This window comes from Phalacrocorax aristotelis, chromosome 7 (assembly GCF_949628215.1).
Source record: "Phalacrocorax aristotelis chromosome 7, bGulAri2.1, whole genome shotgun sequence".
Taxonomy (NCBI): domain Eukaryota; kingdom Metazoa; phylum Chordata; class Aves; order Suliformes; family Phalacrocoracidae; genus Phalacrocorax; species Phalacrocorax aristotelis.
The window spans coordinates 41,787,973-41,806,845 of NC_134282.1; the positions used below are offsets into that span (position 1 = coordinate 41,787,973).

An 18,873-nucleotide genomic window follows, 5' to 3' on the forward strand; every position below is an offset into this window, starting at 1 on the left:
TCATGGATTATAAGTTTGTCAAAGGGATGCTGGCAGACAGAAGCTTTACTGGGATGAGGTTTGCATTTCAATGAGCAATCGGCACAGAGAGCTTTCAGCTCCTCCAAACATCAGATCCAGGCAGAAACAGATCTGTGCTGAAGCATCCTTCCAAGATGCCCTGCAGTGCTCATAGAGGTCTGACTCCAGCCAGGTCATGGTCAAGGCTAGAAATTATAGATGGCCTTAAATGTAGAAGATGCTGTGCTGCAGGATGAGTAATGGGGGGTTTAGAAAAACATGCTGAAAATGACCATATTTCCTGCTATTTATAAAATGCTACAAAAATACAAACTGGAGGCACTGACATAATGTTTAATCCTCAGTGCTCCCTCAGACCCAGGGTGCTCAGATCCTCTCATGAAGAGAATGGTAGAACTACTCAAACCAGCCACCTTGAAAGGACTTTAGGGGTTTTGCTGGGAGCTGGAGCCAACCCCAAGCACCCAGGTAAAGAAAAGAGAGCAAACACATACGCAAGCAGCATCTCACCTCATGCTGCTGGTTGTCTAAATCAGTGGCAAGTACAAGGGAACCCAGAGTAGCAGTTCTGTCTCTCCTGACCACTCCCCAGCACTGTCCTCCTCCTCCCACACACTCTACCCTGCAGCCAGTCTATGAGGCACATAAAGCACCTCCCTTGGCTTGCTGGACAAGTCTAACGGAGGGCTCTTCTTTTAGCAGTAATTTCCGTGCTGTTATTTAGTCTTGCACAATGCCTGGGAGTGTAATACTCTGAATTAGGTGCTTTTCAAGAGGCAGTAGTACCAGTACCAAACTTTGCACAGATCTGAACTTAAAACCAACGCTCAGCATGAAAAATAGATTGTCCCCCTTAACATTTTCAAGACTTTTTCTGCAAGCACAGGAGCTAGAAACATCCCTCCTTCCTCATCTCCCTTTAATAAAATACTTAGGTTTCCCTGAAATATTGTGCATCAAGAAGCTGTCTCTTTGCCAAGCTACCAAGTATCTTGAGACTCATGATTGAGTCTCAAGAGCTGATAAAGCTGCCTGTGCATGTGGTTAAGGAGGCTCTGGGAGATAAAAGGAAAGACACATCCCTGCTTTGGGCCTTATTTCTACTATCCACAAGAGACAACACTGGCTGCATAAATTCTCATGGTCCTGACAACTTCAGTGCCAGAGCCTGCTGACAGCAAAATCACATTCTGCTTGTATACACCAACCCTCTGCCACACTTTAAAACAGACCTGAAAATGCCAGCAGCCACACTGATGCAGTCACAAGACAAAACACAGGCTGCTCTCCATTTGCTCTCCAGGATGCAGCCACCACGCTCGTGCAGCTGGACATGCAGGGAGCATCTGCTCTGTGTGCAGGGAGCGCCATCGGCTCAGGCATATGTATACACCAGCACACACACACTCCTTGTGTGCACATGCTCACCAGCTACAGCCTTACACCATAAACACAAGCTGCTGCTCAAGTGCAATGCTTGGCTGAGCTCCCTTCCACCTCTACTGTACTCAAGTGGTTCAGAAACAAGCAGATTGCTGGGATAAAAGCAACCAGCCATTCTGCTGCAGACCTGCTCCCACAGGTTTTATACCTGGCATTTGCATAGTGCTCTTTCCCATAGGGCCCCCACATGTGATAAAGACATGCACGCAAGGAGGGAAGCATCATTATCCCCATTTCTCAGGTAAAGGAACTCTACGCTTTGTGCATGCCATGAAGATCGCATTCCCTGCAGCAGAAAGGCAGGAGTACAGCCCCAGGCTCCTCCTGCCTCACTCCAACCCTTCTTGCTGCAGATTCAGCCCGTGTCTTCTTGTGCAATCTGCCACAGACCTGGGGAGCAGGTTCTTTAGTATGGCCCTGACTTCACACTTGAAGCCTGTTCTCTCCCTCTGTAATTCTTTGTCATTTAGGTGGGATAACCCTTATTTCAGTTGTTCCATACAGAAAATGGGGTGGGGGAACACTGCTGCTCTTACTTTTGCTGGGGTTTGCCACTTTTATTTTTGCTGCTCTCCTCTAGTGTGATCCACCACTTCCTTCAACTAGCATGGGCAAAGCCCAGACCCAGAATTTTAGCTGTAGCTGCACCTCTGCTGAGCATGGCCAGAGAATCACTTGCCTGGGTCTTACTGGCTACACTTGTTTATCTGAGGCAATGTGACAGTCCCCTTGCACAGTCCCCCTATGTACTGCGAACGTACAGTTTCACTGCATCTAGGCAAGGCAAAGGCAGCTGGGAATTCAAGGAGGAAGGTATGTGGGACGTTCCCCGATTGTACCTCCCTTTCTCTCTGTGTCCATTTCTACGTGGTAGGAGAAGAGGATGTTTGAAAAGCGTTTTCCATTGGCAAGCCAGCAGGTCCTGAAAGGCCCCCAGCAAGCACAGCCCCAGCACAGTTGCCTGCACCAGACAAAGGGCAGCGATGGCTGTGGCTGCAAACAATATTTGAAGGCAGCAGAGCCCGCATGCATTTGACAGACAAAACCTTAATAGACTAAGCATGCAGTGTGGGTTGACACAGTTGCCACCCTCTTGCTGTCTCTCTGCTCTCCACAAAAATGCACAGTTTGTGCTTTGCTGCCCAGGGCAGAAGAGACGCGCTGCTGGCTGGGCTATATGCCTTCCCTTGCCTCAGCTGAGCCACCCCAGAGCAAAGGGTCGAGGTTTAGCCTGCCCCTCTCCACCTCCCCTCGCTGCCTGGGGGCAGGGCTTGCCCTCCCCATTTAACAACTATCATCAGCGCTGGTTTGACACCACTGGTACACAGCCAGCCTTCACAGATGGCTGCAGAGTGGAGTTTTCAATACAAGAAACAGTTGAAATAACAAAAACCCTGCTGAGGCTGATTCAGCTTGTGAGCCTGCATCCCATTAAGCAAGTAAGTTTTTCCAGTTGTTTGGTGCAGGAACCACGTGGTTGGGTACATCTTCCTGGGCAGCAGCCGGCCGCACTGAATCACCTCTCCCAGCCAGGCTGCTGGCAGCCAACTTACTCCAAACTGGACCAAAGTTGCTCCTTCTACACTAGGAAACAAGTGCTTGGGAAAACAAGTCCTTGTGACAAGGACATACAGCCAATTTTGTACTGAAGCCACACAGGCAATCCAGCATGTTTCATCCACTAGCAGCCTTGTGAAGAGCATGCTCCCACATTTTGAAAGAGTGATTCTGGCCGATGGAGACCTGCCCAATGCAAAAAGGAGGGAGTTTATAACATCCCCAGAGCTGGCACCTCCCAACATCTCACAGGCACTGTGCATGGTCCAGAAAACAACAGAGGTGGCTGTGATGCTTTGTGGATTACAAAGGGCAGCTCAGCTCCTGAGGAGCTGAAAGGAGGCAGACACCTGCTGTGGCTCTTGCACACAGACCATTTCAACCCAAAGCCAGGGCAGACAGATTAAAACCACCTTTCCCTCCTTTGCATCACGTCCCATGCTTACTCACACCGTCTTGCAGACAACTTCACACAAATCTTGTCCCTTTGAGACATCCTAGCTCAGAGTACCAAAAAATCCTCAGAACCTTGTAAAACCTACAGCTGGTGGAACAGCTCTACAACTGTTTTTCTCTTTGATCACTGCTGGGTTTTTTTGCTGTTCATGAAGTGATGCAGTCTCCAGGCAGTATGTGGTTTGTGCCATTCTGTCTGTCATCCACAGAAGATGCTAGACTGAAACAGTCTTCAGCTGGGAGATTTCAAGCAGAACTGTAAAAAAAAAAATTTTTTTTTTAAGGTGAGTAGATATACCCAGGGACTTACAAAATCCCATAGTAGGTTAGGAATGAAATACCCATCCAAAAGGATAGGTGGTAGAAACTGAATGTAACTGTATCTTTAAGTAATTGGCTGCCTTTGAAAACATGTCCTTTAGTCATTTAGCTCCACAGTTGTTTTTAATTTAGCATGGGATGCTCTAACTCAAGGAACAGCTCATAATTACTACTGACATATATACTGCTCTCTGAAGTAAGACACACAGAATTGTGAGTTTTACTAACAATAGGATAAATATTAACTGGCCTACCATTTTGCAATTGTTAAGCAAAGTCTAGAGATATGGGAGTTTGCTTAACAGAATAGTTCAGAGGAGTTTGCTGGACATACTTTCAAGTAAAAGTCCATAACCAGGTTGCTCTGGAATCGCAAAAGAAGATGGTGCTAGGATTACCAAACTGAGGATTTGTCCTCTGGAGCGGACTGATGAATGGTTTTGGATTGAAAATGAAGGCTTTTATCCACTGTGCAAACATCTACTTGTTGGAAACATGAACAGTTGGGTAACTGATTACACCAAATCCAATAGAGATCGCGGAGCTCATCCAGAGACACAGACACATGCAGGATCCTTTCTGTGCTCTGACGCAGTTTCAAATGTTGACCATGAAGCTTTGGATGACCCTTGGGTGTTTCACCAACTACTAACCTTTAGAGAAGCCCAAAATGTTCTGCTCACTTCCATGGGGTTCAGCGTCTATACCTAGAGATTTCTGGTTCTTTTTTTCTATTTTCTTTTACATTTGACAGTTATCAAAAGAAGGTACTGATTTAACAGTATGAAGCAATGAGCACCCACATAATGAATGTTACAGGTATTTGTGTAGTGCTTACAGGCAGAGTTTCCCTGAAAGCACCATCAACAGCCCAGTGCTGCACTCACGTACACATCATGCTCACTAGAGGTTGCCTCCCCTGGCAACACTGCAGTAACCATGCCACGGCAAAAATTGGCCTTAGCTCCTCATTAAACACTGTGTTCGGCTGCTTTTTTTTATTATTTTTTTTTGCCAGATTACAATGTTTTGAATTTGGATGAATGAGTATCACATTACAGGATAGCGTCTGATCTAGATAATCTGATGCCAAAACAGCACTACTCTTATACTGAATCCATGTCAACACACTTACTCACGTCTCCTGGGTTAGGGGATGTGGCACTTTCCCTTCAGCCTGAGGTTGGACCAAAAATACCAAAGAGATGCTGGCAGAAACTGTAATTATAAATGAAGACACCTTGAAACCAGCCCTGCATAAAACTGAGATCATGCTCCAGCCTTGAGCTGGCTGCTGCATTAGAATAACTGAGTAAAACAAGTACAAAATTTATCAGTATCACTTGGAGACATTACCTTTGTTTCATACCCCTGTCACAAACCACTATAATGAAGGTATAAAGTGTTAGAGTAAAACAAAATTTGGCAAGCCATACACACCCAGGATCTTTTACTTCAAGAAATTTAAAACTTGGTTTTACCAATTTCCTGATACAGGATAGGACATTTTTAGCCCACCTAAAAATGCTCATTTTCATTAGCTATGAACCACATAATACTTAAACACTGACATAAAAACTGAATTACCTCAGATATTTTTCATCCTTCGGGCTAAGTATATATTTTGGAGACAGTCCATTGGCTATCCGGTAAACAGTATACTTGACAAAATTACCCATTTCCTCCCCGTGCAGCCAGACCATTTAAAGGAGATGTTCATTTACTTCCTGTAAGTAATGCTTGTGGAAGAATTTTCCACTGTGAAACAGGTCAAGAGCCAGCAAAGAGCCCTGGAGCTCTGTGCAAAACCCACTCAGTGGATCAAGTCAGGGAAAGCCCACACAGAAGCAGCAGAGATGGGAAAGCTGGAATGGCAGTGCCTGCCCAGCACTGGTCAGATATGTTTTGCCTGACGGGAGGCAGTAGAAAAAGTGTAACAAAAAGGTATTAAGAGAAATACATTTTTTCCTAAAGCCTAAAGGCACCAGAGTATATAATTGCAGAGTACCTCCTATAGCAGCAGACACTGAGACCCAAATCCCCAAAATACACAGTGTCTGGTGGCCAGTGCTGTGACACCAGGCAAACTCTCACTCCTGCTGCTCTCTCCTCTCAGCAGTCCTCCTGAGTCCTGTTTACTCTGTAAGGCCATTTGCACCCATTAGTTTCTGCAGGGTTAGGTTCACATTACAGAAAAAAATGAAAACCTCAAATCCTTCCAGCTTTCAAGTGTTACAATACTAACGGGCAAGGGCTTCCAGCAAAAGAGCAAAGCCTATGGTCCTAACAGCACTCTTTAAGAAGAGAGCCACCACATGGGTCAGACTGGATCAGACCAACAGTCAATCTAACCTAACCCTGTTTCTGACACTGGCCAATACAGGACACCAAGGAAAGAACAGAAGAGGATGAAATCAGGAGGAATTCAGTGGCAGAATTCATCATTCCCTTGGAGATGGTGCAGAACTGGACCACAGACGAAGGTATATGACAGAAGAGCACTATCTGTGGAGCTAGCCAAATCCTCCATTTCACTTTGCCTGTACCCAATGCTTTTTTTGTCACAGACAGCAAGGCACCTGCAGCTCACTCTCCTTGTCTCTTTGGGGCATAACTTGCCTCAAAGCACCAATGTGTTTGGGAGGTACCCAACCTACTGAGAATGCACTTGTACAGATTGCAGAAGTGCAAAATGCCTGACATACCAAATGCATCAGATTTAATACCTATAGCCTGTCTCTGCCAGAAAGGTACAAGAGGTCCAAAGCAGCCAGAAAACAGTGAAAGCCAGGTGACCACTTGCATACCCTGGATTTCCAGGCATCCAGGAATCTCCCAAAATGTCCAACCTTTCCCCAGATAAAACTTCTATGTCAAAGAAAGACATGTTTAGAGGGAAGACTCCTGCTTAGAGCAGGGGTGGAATCTCGTTATTAGACCTGACTGAAAAATGCCCAGCAGACATTGAACAATATGACTTCGTAGCTCTCTGCCCGTTTGTGGGAACATTTTGACAAAATGAGTGAAATAAGCCAAGACTTTAAGCCAACTTGAGGTACCGGAAAGAGTGACAGGTGGGTGCTATTGTGAAAAAGCTTAGCAGCACTGTGAAATCCAACAGTATTCCTAGATTGCAGATAGAGTTGGGCAATTACAAGCTTTATATTTTCAACCAAGGATACCACACCTTGTCTTAAGACTCTTCAGAATGCTTTCTTCTGTCCCCGAGAACATTCTTTGTCTGCCATGGCAGCTGATTTTCCTCCATGAGCTGATCTCATGCAAGCAGTAGCTTCACTGGGGATTGTGATGTGGTCAAATATAATGAAGAATAGCCACAGCAATCTCTTATTGTGTTCTTACTGGCATTTGGCTGAAGATCTCCGTACCAGTTCAGCTAGTGGCTGATGGGGATGCTAAAAAGTAACACAGCTTCTAGAGTCACTGACGTGAGGAGGAGGTGGTAGGTACTTTTGCAACATTTTGAGAAGACAAATGCCGACTGTTAAAGTAAAACATTTCTGAAAAAACATAATGTAAATAAAGATAATCAGTCATATAATAAAAGACAAGAAAGCAGCCATCTTAAAAACTATTGTATTCAGCTGTACTCACTGTTTAACATCAAAGCTCTGTTGCAGCTTTGTTGTCTCAAACCCAGAGAGGTAAATAATATGTTGTGCTATAGCTGCTTGTTCTCTAGGACAAACATGGGATATATTTTCATTTAAAGATATAATCTTGAATGCTTATGAGGTGTTACTTACTTACAGGGAAAAAGCATGCATAGTAAAGAAAGCCATATGTTACAAATCATAAATAAAGGAAATGTAGCTGAAGTGTTAGCAAAGACTTGCATTACTACAAGAAAAAGGACTGAAATCTTGTAATCATTTCTGAAAGACTCTTAGAAGCATGCATACAGACAAATTCATCTGATCATTCGGGAATCCTATTCTTGGACTGTTTCATTAGATTTGGCTCCCAACCCCCACTTCACTGCCTTTTCCAAGTATATTATTTTTCTATGTAAAGTATCTTCTGAGTAGCATCCTTTTAGATTTCTTTAAAAATAAACTTTTGGAGATAATCCAGCCTTTTTGATCAACACAGGAACAGTTACAGTCAAAAGAAAATAAAACCAGAACCAATCAGTGTCTGATTTAGGTAAGAATTAATCAACCTCCCATTCACTGCACAGATGAGTTTCATCACTTCTTTTACTTAGACCATTGGTGCCTAGCTTATTCACTCATATTGCCTTCTGGAAGAAGACTGATCTGGAATATTTTTACAAAAATGCAGTGTTTACACATGACTTCTTGATACAGTCTTTGAACCCACAGAATCCAGCTGGATATCTGCTGTCTGCAACATTTGCCATACATAGTTTTAGAGACTAACATCGATAAAAGTAACCTGCAGTTCTCAGCATCTTGCATGGCCCTAGCTGAGTTGAAGGGCTCTGTCAGTTGGCATAGCTTCAAAGCACTGCTAGAACAACCTTATACCAAAACAAGCTAATTACCACAATCTGCATCCAAGATGGGCTCTCATATATTATTATATTGTTAAGGAAAAAACTGTGGCATACCTAAAGATCTGAAGAAATTCCCAAACTAATCACTGTTGTATATACCCAGTTACGTAGTAGAACATTAAAACACTATGATATTTCAAAGCCAAAAGAGTTTAAAAAAAGAAAACCACTAACCATCTAACATTATGAAAATTCATTATAAGGGATCAAAAGCAGCTTTAAATTCGATGCCACTTCACTGTCCTCCCACATGCCCACCAAGCACGAGCAGCCCCTTCACTGCCAGCCATTGCCCCAGACCCTACCTGCCAACATTTTTATATGCCTGTTTTGAAATAACCTCCTCTTGTATCAGACGGAAATCTACACTACCAACTGCACAGAAATCACAGCCCTTCCTGTTTCGGTCTACATAACTTCGGAAGAAGCAGTAGCAAGAGCTGCAGAGCCTTGTCTGACTGCAGCACTTGCCATTAACTGCCACATCTCTTGTCTTCCAGCCCCACTACTCTCCACCAGGTAAGGCTCACAGAGCAGGTTGAAAGAGACACATTTCCCCCAAATATATAAGCTCTACAGTAGAGGTAACTACAAATATATCTCATGTAGCATACTTCCAGATGAGGGAAGCGGTAGGAAGTCATAGCTCAGATTATTTGTAAAAAGTTATGGAGTTCCAGATCAGAGCTTTCTATTTGTCCTTATACATCAACCCAGAACTGCCTCTCTCTCTGGATCATATTTCTATTTGTTTTTCTTGTTAGTAACTGATGCATACTTATAGGCTGACTTTAGTGTTCAGTAAGAACCACACATTTGTGCTTTTCACCAGAAAAAAGAAAATCCATTCATAAAGACCCAGTTAGACCAACTGATTGATAGCTGTGAAGCATTTCAATAATTTTAAGACTGCCTCATACTGCTAGCCACAAGCTGAAGCCGAAGCCAATATTCCACAGAGGAGAGGAGGGTAAGACTGGAGAGCCCTCTGTAATCATTCACCTTGATTTCCCTAGGCCACAAGACTTGCTTCACAGTTTCAATTGGAAGGTTCAAACTTGCACGTCCATCTATCTCTAACATTTAAATTTTAACCAGGCTTTACAGCAGATGCCCCCACTCTGAGGATGGGTGGAATCAGAAGGTCCAGGCTGGTATGGTAAGCTATCCTAAAGGCTCTTCCTGCATAGCTTTACATTTAAAACAACACAGAAATCACTGGATCCCTCTCACCTGCTCTCTGAGCAAAAAGGATAGTGTCTGATCCTGACATTTGGATAGTTTAATAAAGGGCAAAGAAACTTATGGTAGAGGTTCCACCCTCATGCTCAAATATCTTACATCAAAGGGCACTGGCAGGGACAGCTAATAGGATCCCTGGCCAGATTCATAAGGCATTTTGTATTCTTTGCATGCAGAGATCAAGGGTCTCATGCTCTGCATCTACTTTTGTCCTGTGGCCAAGGCTCTGCAGAGGGAACATAATGCTGGCTATAGCTATTGAGTGTAGTATTTGCTCAAGAAAATTTGCTTTAGGGGAGTTTTTCACCACAGCACGTGGAAACCAGCACTGAGGAAAGACAAAATCTCTCCCATTCATTCTGACTTCAGTCCTGGCCATCCACAATGAAGAATCAAACTTGAGTTGGCAGTTTGGTTGATGACACACAGCTCTAGTCAAAGCACATCAGCTCTCTTCAGGGCTATTAAAATAACACCCCATATAAACAGAATTTTTAAAAAGCCACCACCGTGTCTGACCAGCAAGCAAATCAGACGGGATTTGGATTTCCTCACCAGGGCATCTATCTAATGTTCTAAAGACATCTATCTTTAGAAAATACCAGCTTAGCTATTTGACCAGGATTTTTTATTTGAGTGGAGGGAAAAGATTCAGGATATTTTCAGGTCTCCTGGTGCATTTCTTTAAGAAGCGGGACATTCTGCACACTTTGTATTTCTGTTTCCTTTTGTTTGCTTCAGGTTCCACAGATTAGCATTAGTAGACTATTTGCAATGCTGACTAAAGCTCATCACTGTAGGGACACTGAGAGAAAAAGGATCATCTGCAGCTGTCAGCAGCCATACCATAACCACTTTGGAGTTATTACAACTTTCAGCATAAGCAGACCACAGCTGAAACACTGCTGGTTCTAACAGACCATGTCCATGGGTAATTATTTATAAAATATGTGGTGGCTCAACCTGGGGACTGAAGACTCCACCGTTTGTCAACTGTTGTTGAAAATTATCTTACCAATTCTTAAGTCTGCATTTGAGCAGAAACAAACAATACTACAAAGGACTTATTCCAATGAACTTATTTATGCAACTGTCTTATTTTATGGTGATTAACTTTCATAAAAATAATAAACAATTTTAATCCATGGAATCCAGGCTCATAAATCCAATGGGATCCACTCACTGAGAGCAAAGAGAAAGTTTAAAATTTACATTAATAAACAGATGATGAAGTAGCAGCACTCCAGGCCCCAACCATGCTATGTGGGAAGAAATATGAAAATCCACTGTTCTCTTCTTTGGACTGCCTCTAAATGTCTCTGTCTTCTTCTGTTCAGTACCCTTTCCATCCATGTTTACTCCCAAGTGAAATAGGTTTAAGTATATCTCTTATTAAAATGAGGCAGGAGTGAAAGTGATAAAATTTTTTTTCCTCCTCTGCATTTTCAGGTCACCCATCAAAGTAACACAGTAACTCTGAAAATTTAATTTTACTGTAAAACTTAAAATCAGTGAGTGGACTTATTTATAAGGAACATGCAAAGTCCTATTCCCCTGCATGCTAAAGGAACTTGGTAGCAGCAGCCAGGTTCTTTGTACGGATTTTCTTCCTGAAAGTTATCAGTTAACCACAGAGGTTCTCTTTCTTTGGAAAAGTTAATTTAAATCAAGGAATACTACAATTTTAAAGTGAAATAGCTATTTTGGATGAATGCTATAGACACTGCTGTTCTAGAGCAAAAACACTTTTGGAAATACATTAAGCTAACCCACAATAAAAAAAAACCCACACTCAATCTGGAATGTGTGTATAAGACAAGTTAATCAAAAGTAGTTTTAGTGGGACGGCCATTCCACAATAACTCTTTGAACTCCTGCTACAGCTGTGATTACTTTTCCTCTCCCTCTTTCTTTTTTCTGCTGCTCTGTCTCCTTCAAGCATACACAACACACACATAAACAGAACCCAACATGTCCTTTCCACCAGCATGCCCTGATTTTCATGTGGTGATGTGTTAGGTAGGGGGATCGACTACTGCTCCATACAGGAATTGAACTGTTTCTCACAACCCTCTTAATGGGCAATGCCATCCAACCCAGCAGTGTTTCACTGGAGCCCTAGCAGTAGCAGTGTCCCAGCTTTAGCAGAAGGAAACAAAGATATTGGAAACTCAGTTTACATAAAGTGACACAACAAATTGACGTCAAACAGGGTTAGCACCTTTGTATCTTGGTTCCTTGGTAAATACTTTAAATCAACAAGTTACTTGCCTTAATTCCTGTCCCTCTGAAGGTACGAATTAATCTTTGCTTTCAAATCAACTTTCATGTGAGATACTGAAGCACTTGGAAACAATTCATTATGAAATTAATTTAACATGGTGTAAATCCTGAATAGTATCATATGTACGTACAGAATGAGGACCCTAACATTAATCTGCTGGTATCTGAAAGCACCAGCAACATCAAACCCTAGCTTAGCACATCTTAAAATCGGACACATCCAGCTGGGCGGACAGCACACAGTTGACTGAGAACTTCCATACAACCAGCCTTAGAAGAGTTGAGGGCTGAAGCCATGGAGCCAGGTCATCTTGTAGAGGCTGGAGAGAAAAATGCTGCCCAGACCTGGTGACCCAGAACTGTCTGGGAGAAGGCTGGTAACACTGCAGACACACAGAATTCTTGCTTTTTCAATTTCATTCACAAGGTTAAGGATGCTTGTTACTCATATTCACTACGAGAATATTGTCCAATCACTCCCTACCCAAGTGGTGAAACATTATTCTGTGCATCTAAATTCAACCTTATTAGGAAGATGCTGGAACAAGTTTCTTACATACAGAACATCCATTGCTACTGTCATTTCACAGAAAATGGGGCAAATTTATTTCTACTTTTAAAAACAAACAAAGAAACAGAGAAAAACCCCACAACCCCAGCCTAAAAACAAAGCAATACCAACATGAAAGATTTGCTGTGCATCACCTAAAGAGCACCAGGGAATCCCTAGAATTTGATTAGAGAGTATAATCATGGCTTTGCATACAGACACACAAAAGGGACCCAAGCTAGGAAGAAACACTCCCTCTTTCACTTGAACAAATACCAAGTATTGATGCATGTCATATGAGCTGTGAGATGCAAATGGATCTTGAAAGACTGTGGACCCATCTGCAAGTTATTTACCCTGTGGAGGGAGTGACTTGCAGCAGCATTTTTTCTTCTGCTGGGGAGAAGAACAGCTCACAGTACAACCATGTAATAACACTGTGTTATAATCCTTCAAAACAAAACCAAAAAACCCCACCAGACTAGGACTTGCAATGAAAATGCTTTAATCATCTCACCTGTACATGCCAGAGCAGGCTGGGACGCAGACGGGACACCACTGAGTTACGACACGGTGCATGGTGAGGTAAGGCTTGCTGCTGGGAGGAACTCTGAATGCTCCAGCTGCTTTCACATTGCAAATACATCACCAGAGCCCAGGAAAAGTGCTGGACAATGGGATATTAATTTACATCCTGACATGCTGCAGCCAAGCAAGGAACTAGGAAGGCAGTGAAAGCAACCAGAGGGAAGAGTTGCTCCAGGATGACTTGGAGATGTTAAGACTTGAAAGTCGAAAGGGAGCCTCACCACTGAGTAGCTGCCTGCACAGGGAACCAGAGGAGAAACAGAGAAAGCCTAGGAGTTACCCCTGCCTTAGAGGGGTAAGCCAGAAAACCAAAACAAGCTGCCTGCAAAAGAACTTGGGCAGCCCTTAAAACTCAGATGAAAGTAAGTCTTAGCTTTAGACTAAGATCTACACTTCTCCCATGTTTCTCAGTCTACAGAAAGCTTACCCCACTGCACTGTTATTTCTTTATAAAGTGATTAATACAGCTTAGCTTGCCTGAAGGCAGGGGAGAAGACCAGTCTAGCTAATTCAAACAACAGCGGAGGCTCATGCAAGACCACATCACATCAGCATTACTCTGTTCAACACACTCACAGAACATGGAAAAGCCACATTGACTTTAACAGCCACGTGCATTTATCTTAGTCAAAGCTGTATCAGGTTGCTACACACCACAGGAGAGTGAGATAGAAGGCAATGTGATGCTCGGTGTCACATTGTGCTGCAGTTCAAACAAAGTCAGCTTCTGCAGCTGGGAACAATGGGTATGTCCAGTAACGGCAGCCTGGGAGCTCCTGGTGGGAGTGCTGGGCTGGATCCAGCCATGGCTGGGAGGGCTGACTGAATAAGCTAATGCGTGGCTAGGAAAAATAAACTGCCTTATTTTGTACTTTTACCTCTCACAGTGTCTAAATAATATGTCTAGCCATTTCAGTTTTCTACTTAAACACAGTTACAATTAGCAAAAAAATGAAAACAGCTACCAGAAGAGAACATAATGAAGGAATCAGAGTTGCTAAAGAATATTCCCAGGTACCCATAAAACTGGATGCAAAGGCAACTGCAAGAGCAGTAATCTCAAAATAGCAATGTTTTACAGGCCATGATGCACTAGGGCTCACTTACACTGCTAACACCTCTCACTAAAGCACAGCTGCTGGGGTTACAGTAGAAAATTACCTACAGCCACACAAGGTCTTACCATGGAATAAGTGTGTATGCATTTATTTAACCAATTTCTGTAACCTGTGTTGAATACCGCGTTGTCCTGAGGAGCTAGAGTGCTATCCTACCTGAACTAACCAGCACAGAGCTGGCAAAGTTATGCCTGACTTACTTAACTGCCGGACTTTATATCTGCTGACTTACCAGAATACTAGTCTTTTTATTTCTTTTGCTTGCTCAGACATGTTATAGATGACTTGCTACATTTCATACCACTTCAGATGGGGCTGTAACAGCAAAAGAAGGAGCTTAGAAATACCTGCAGTCAAAGACTGCTCTCTGTAATCTCAGTGCAATGCTCCTGATTTTATATATTATCTTAATAGTTTGTTCACAATGGAGAAATCAGAGATTAGAAATGGAAAGAAAGGGAAATAATTTAAAGATCTTCACATGACTTCATCCCACAATGACAAGACCGTACTTACTGTTGCCTCGAAGTATGTCATTATCTACAAGTTGGATTCAGTGTGACAGTGAAGGAGGCATTGCTAACCCAATTTTACAGAAAGGGAAATGAAGACACAGAGTCATGAGGTCTCTTCCCCAAGGCCATCTACTGAAACCAGTGACCATTCTCCTGGCAAGAGTGAGCTCTAAGCACATGCTGACTCCCAAAGACAATAAACGAAGAGACACGCTGCCAACCCTCCAAGCAAACTGGATGACTCCCTTAAAAAATGTTTTGTCAGAAAACTTCACCACCACACATTACCACTGAAGGCGCCCCCAGTGCAGATGTTTGCAGCAGGCAGAACTGCCACTCCCGGATGGCAGTCAATGCCGGTGCCAGGCTCCTGAGTGGGTTCTGTTGCACCAGTAGGGCTTGCAGCACAAGGCTCACTTTGAGGCACAGATTAAATACAAGCTGTGATTGTTCCTGTGGCATTAAATGGGAAACCTCACTCCAATGGGCAGAAACGAGACATTAAAGCACAAATTTATAAATCTGTTGCCACAGGAGAGGCCTTCAACGTGTGGCCCTTCAAGCTGTGATATTATTAGGGGGCTGTGACACTTGCCAAGGATTAGTCTTTGTCAGAGAAGCTCACAAGCAACACTTATAGGAAAACAGTTGCTGTAAACTTTACAAGTCCAGCTGTACACAGAAGTTATATGTATAAACATATAAACAGCAGCTCCAAACCTAATTAACTTTGCAGGAGGTTGAGCACCTCCAGCAGCAGATCTGAGGAAACCTCTGTGAAGGCAGATGATTCTGCTACAAAGGCAGGAGCTGGAAGAAGACATTTGTCCATGAGCCATGGCCAAGCCAAACAGAAGTACACCAGTTCTCATTAGATAAGTGTCCAGAGAGGATTGGTGCTGTACTGGTTTAAAATCGCTTCTTCAGCTACACTGATGCAAAGCAGTTTGCAGGTCAAGCCTTAGAAGAAATATTTCTGAAGTGCAGTTTCACCTGGAGAGCCAGGACATTGGGATTTGCAGCACTGTGCTCCCCCCAGTTGGAGAATGGCACTCCTAATCCCTGAAGCTCTGCTGCCTTATTCCTGTTACCAGGGCTGCCAAAGAGCCCTCAGGGTGCAGCCTGCAACTACACCTCCACACCAGCTCCCCCAACTGTACCCAGGTCTTTTCGAGCTCCTTCAGACCTCTACAAATTCCGTTCTCAGGAGGCACAGCCATGACAGGAGCATACCTACTCGCAGTATCCATGAGGAGAGGACTGCCCAGCTCCCAATGCCCAGCTGTTCTTCATCTAAATCTCTTTGGGGCTCATATTGCTTCAGAGAGGTGTTGATCTTCACCAGCGTTTGCAGGAAGGATTGTCAGCCAACAGCCAGTTTTCCAAGGGGGATTCTCCCAACCCCAGCACAGAGGTCATGTTGGGAATGGAAAGACACGTGTGTCGACTGAAGCCTGTTCACATCAGCTGAGGGTTGGAAACCTCAGGTGGTGAAACATAATCAGCTCGAAGTGTCTGCATGACACCATGCAGTCAGAAACTGCCACAGGAGCATCGCTCCTGCCTGATGCTTGTCAGTGAGCCACCTCAGGTGCACCACTGAGAGGTGAGGAGATCTCTGCAGGCATGCTTTGCTACCCCCAGGCAGTTCCCTGGAGAGAAGTAAATTCATCCAAACTGTATCTGCAAAGCTCCACTCCCGCGATTTCTTCTAATCTCAAACATCTGAATAACTAACTGTGTCAAACACTTAGGTGCACAACAGTCAGCAACACAAGAACTTCTTTCTGATATCAAGGTCATCTGAAGCCATACAAGTTGCGTCTGTTAGCTAGAAAGCTGCTGGTCATGCTTGCATGGAAAAAAAAAAGAAGCAAGAATGAGGATGCATTCTGGGAAGGATTACTGAACTGGCAGAGAAGAAAGTGCAATTGAGTGCTAAAATAATGGTAACACAACAAGGAGATTCTCGGAGAGATTCTCCAGATATGCCGATGGGCACTGGAGAGGAATTAAAGAGAGAGATTCCTACAGGAGCAAAGCATGCTGAGTGCTAAACGCTTTATGTAAAATGATCCTATGGGCACAAACACAGCTACTAAATGCCAAACATTTGCAAAAATGCAAGCTAGAGCTCTCTAAGGCCCACAGGCTGACAACAATCTGTCCAAGACCCACTCAGCATGCCACATAGCCACTAGCATACTGGGTTCACAAATTGAATTAGCTCTGGTGGTCTCAGCAGAGAGGTGACAGGCTAAGGACACCTGCACTGTCTGATGTGCTTCAGGAGATCGTTTCCCCACAGCATCTCCTCAGACACAGGAATATTTACAGCAACTACCCACACGTCTGTGGGCTTCCCCTGAGGGTGGAGGAGCAAGGAAAGGAACTTCAGTTAAAATGCAAGTGGGACTTTCTGAGATTATTAATATTCTTAGTGCAAAAGCAAGCATAAACCTGGACAGAATTCTTCTCTTGGACTACTGGCTACCACCAGCAGCTCTCTGCACTGTTGTCTTTTCTAGCTCGCAACACATGGGCTGAATTCACGCCTTTACTGGGTCATTTTCTGTCCTTCACACAACACAGCTCTGAGCCTGGTGGCTCCTCGCTCGAAGGGATAAGGTCTTTGCTTTTGTCAGCTTCTGTACAACTCTTTCCAGGTTTCAAATAGGCCCGTGTTTTTCCTAAGCTCTAAACAGAAATGGAAACACAGACAAACTGCCATTTGACCAGTTATGCAAAACAAAACCTCCTTCAGTGAGGTATGATGTGTGGATTAAGGTTTTTTTCCTTGAGCTCCATGCAACCTAAAAATCTCTTCCGGCAGCTTATCACAATTTAGCTAACCCCAATCCTTAAAAGACTTCTCTATCTCAGCATACCAAGGAGGGTCTTTGTCAGGGACTTTCCAAAAGCACTCAGCAAACCTGCTGCACACGGTACAGTACAGGCTTTTGAATTTCACAAAACATCTGAGATGCCAGAGTGAGAACTGGGGGGTTGGATGTCAGGAACAGAACAAGCCTGGGCATTATTTCACTTCAAATCCTTTTGCCAGTCATCTGGAAACTCATCATGTTGTTCCAGGAGCATGGGAAACAGGGGGCTTGAGTTGGGGCACACTGCTTCTCATATCCAGGCTTTATGTGGTCCTGGAGAGGAGACAGTGGCTCACTTGGGGGGACTGATTAGTAAAACAAAAATGACAGGAAAAAAACTCATAAAAGTCCTCCTAATTTCCAGCTGTTTCTTCACAGACTGTTTCTTTCACCCTCTGAGACATGCATGAACATGAGACTAAAACATGTGCAGTCCAAGGGATTAATCAAAGGATGCCATGAATTTGTTGGGAGAAAGCAGGCTACATGCCTGCAGTAATGAAGGACATAAAGAGATCGCTACATCACAGGCTTCTTTGGCAATTTTTGTCTATTCATAATAGCTCTGTGTCATAGCCTTCTTCAAAATGAGAAAATAGTATCATGATGTAATCTTACCAGTTTTACAAACAAGGCCACACTTACAAAAATACCTGAAAGTCTGGATAGGCAAAGAGGGTATTTTTATTATATTCCTTTAAAGAGCAAGAAAAGCTCCACAACCAGCAGAAGATGCATCCATATTAACTTATTTGCAATGGAGCTACATCTTGCTAAACAACTTAAAATTAGCTGCTGCCTAGAGCTTGAGCTCTATGAAAATATATCTATGCCTCCTTGAAAAAGTAGAACATCATATACAAGTACTTACTAGCATACACAGAGTTAACCTCTGTGCACTGCCCTCTTAAACAGAACTGGTTTTGAGATGTATTTGTTTAAACAAGTTAACAAATGTCAGAGGCCATTTCACCGACTGCACATGATGACAGCCGCCTTCCTCCTCTATCAGCAGAGAACAATTACACACTGGGAAACAAGGGCTTACTAATGTTGAGTCAGAGCAGGAAAATCTATCCAGAAAATACATGCAAATGAAAGAAAGACAGACTTTGCATTCTATCTTCCCCCTCTTCCTCCTCTCTTCCCTCAAATAACGTGAGCTAAGCAGCGGCTGCCTCTCCTACTCTGGCTTGAAGAGCCTCATGGAAGAATTTGGCACATTGACAGCCTCATTTGTTCCCACAGCTCCTGCATGGGTATTGATAAGTAAATCAGATGTCTGGATAAATCCTAGCTAAGGTTAACAACTCCTGGTTATCTCAGGGCAGGAAACTGTTTTCCAGGAATATCA

At 43.5% G+C, this 18,873-nt stretch overlaps 1 long non-coding RNA gene across 1 annotated transcript; it reads right to left on the reverse strand.

The window, feature by feature from the left end:
• Nucleotides 1-3,473: 3,473 nt before the first annotated feature.
• Nucleotides 3,474-7,319, reverse strand: LOC142060304 (uncharacterized). The gene is made up of 3 exons (XR_012661696.1): nucleotides 6,986-7,319; nucleotides 4,934-5,016; nucleotides 3,474-3,733 (listed from the first exon to the last, which is right to left on the reverse strand). It is a non-coding gene; the product is annotated as an uncharacterized LOC142060304 (long non-coding RNA).
• Nucleotides 7,320-18,873: the final 11,554 nt, after the last annotated feature.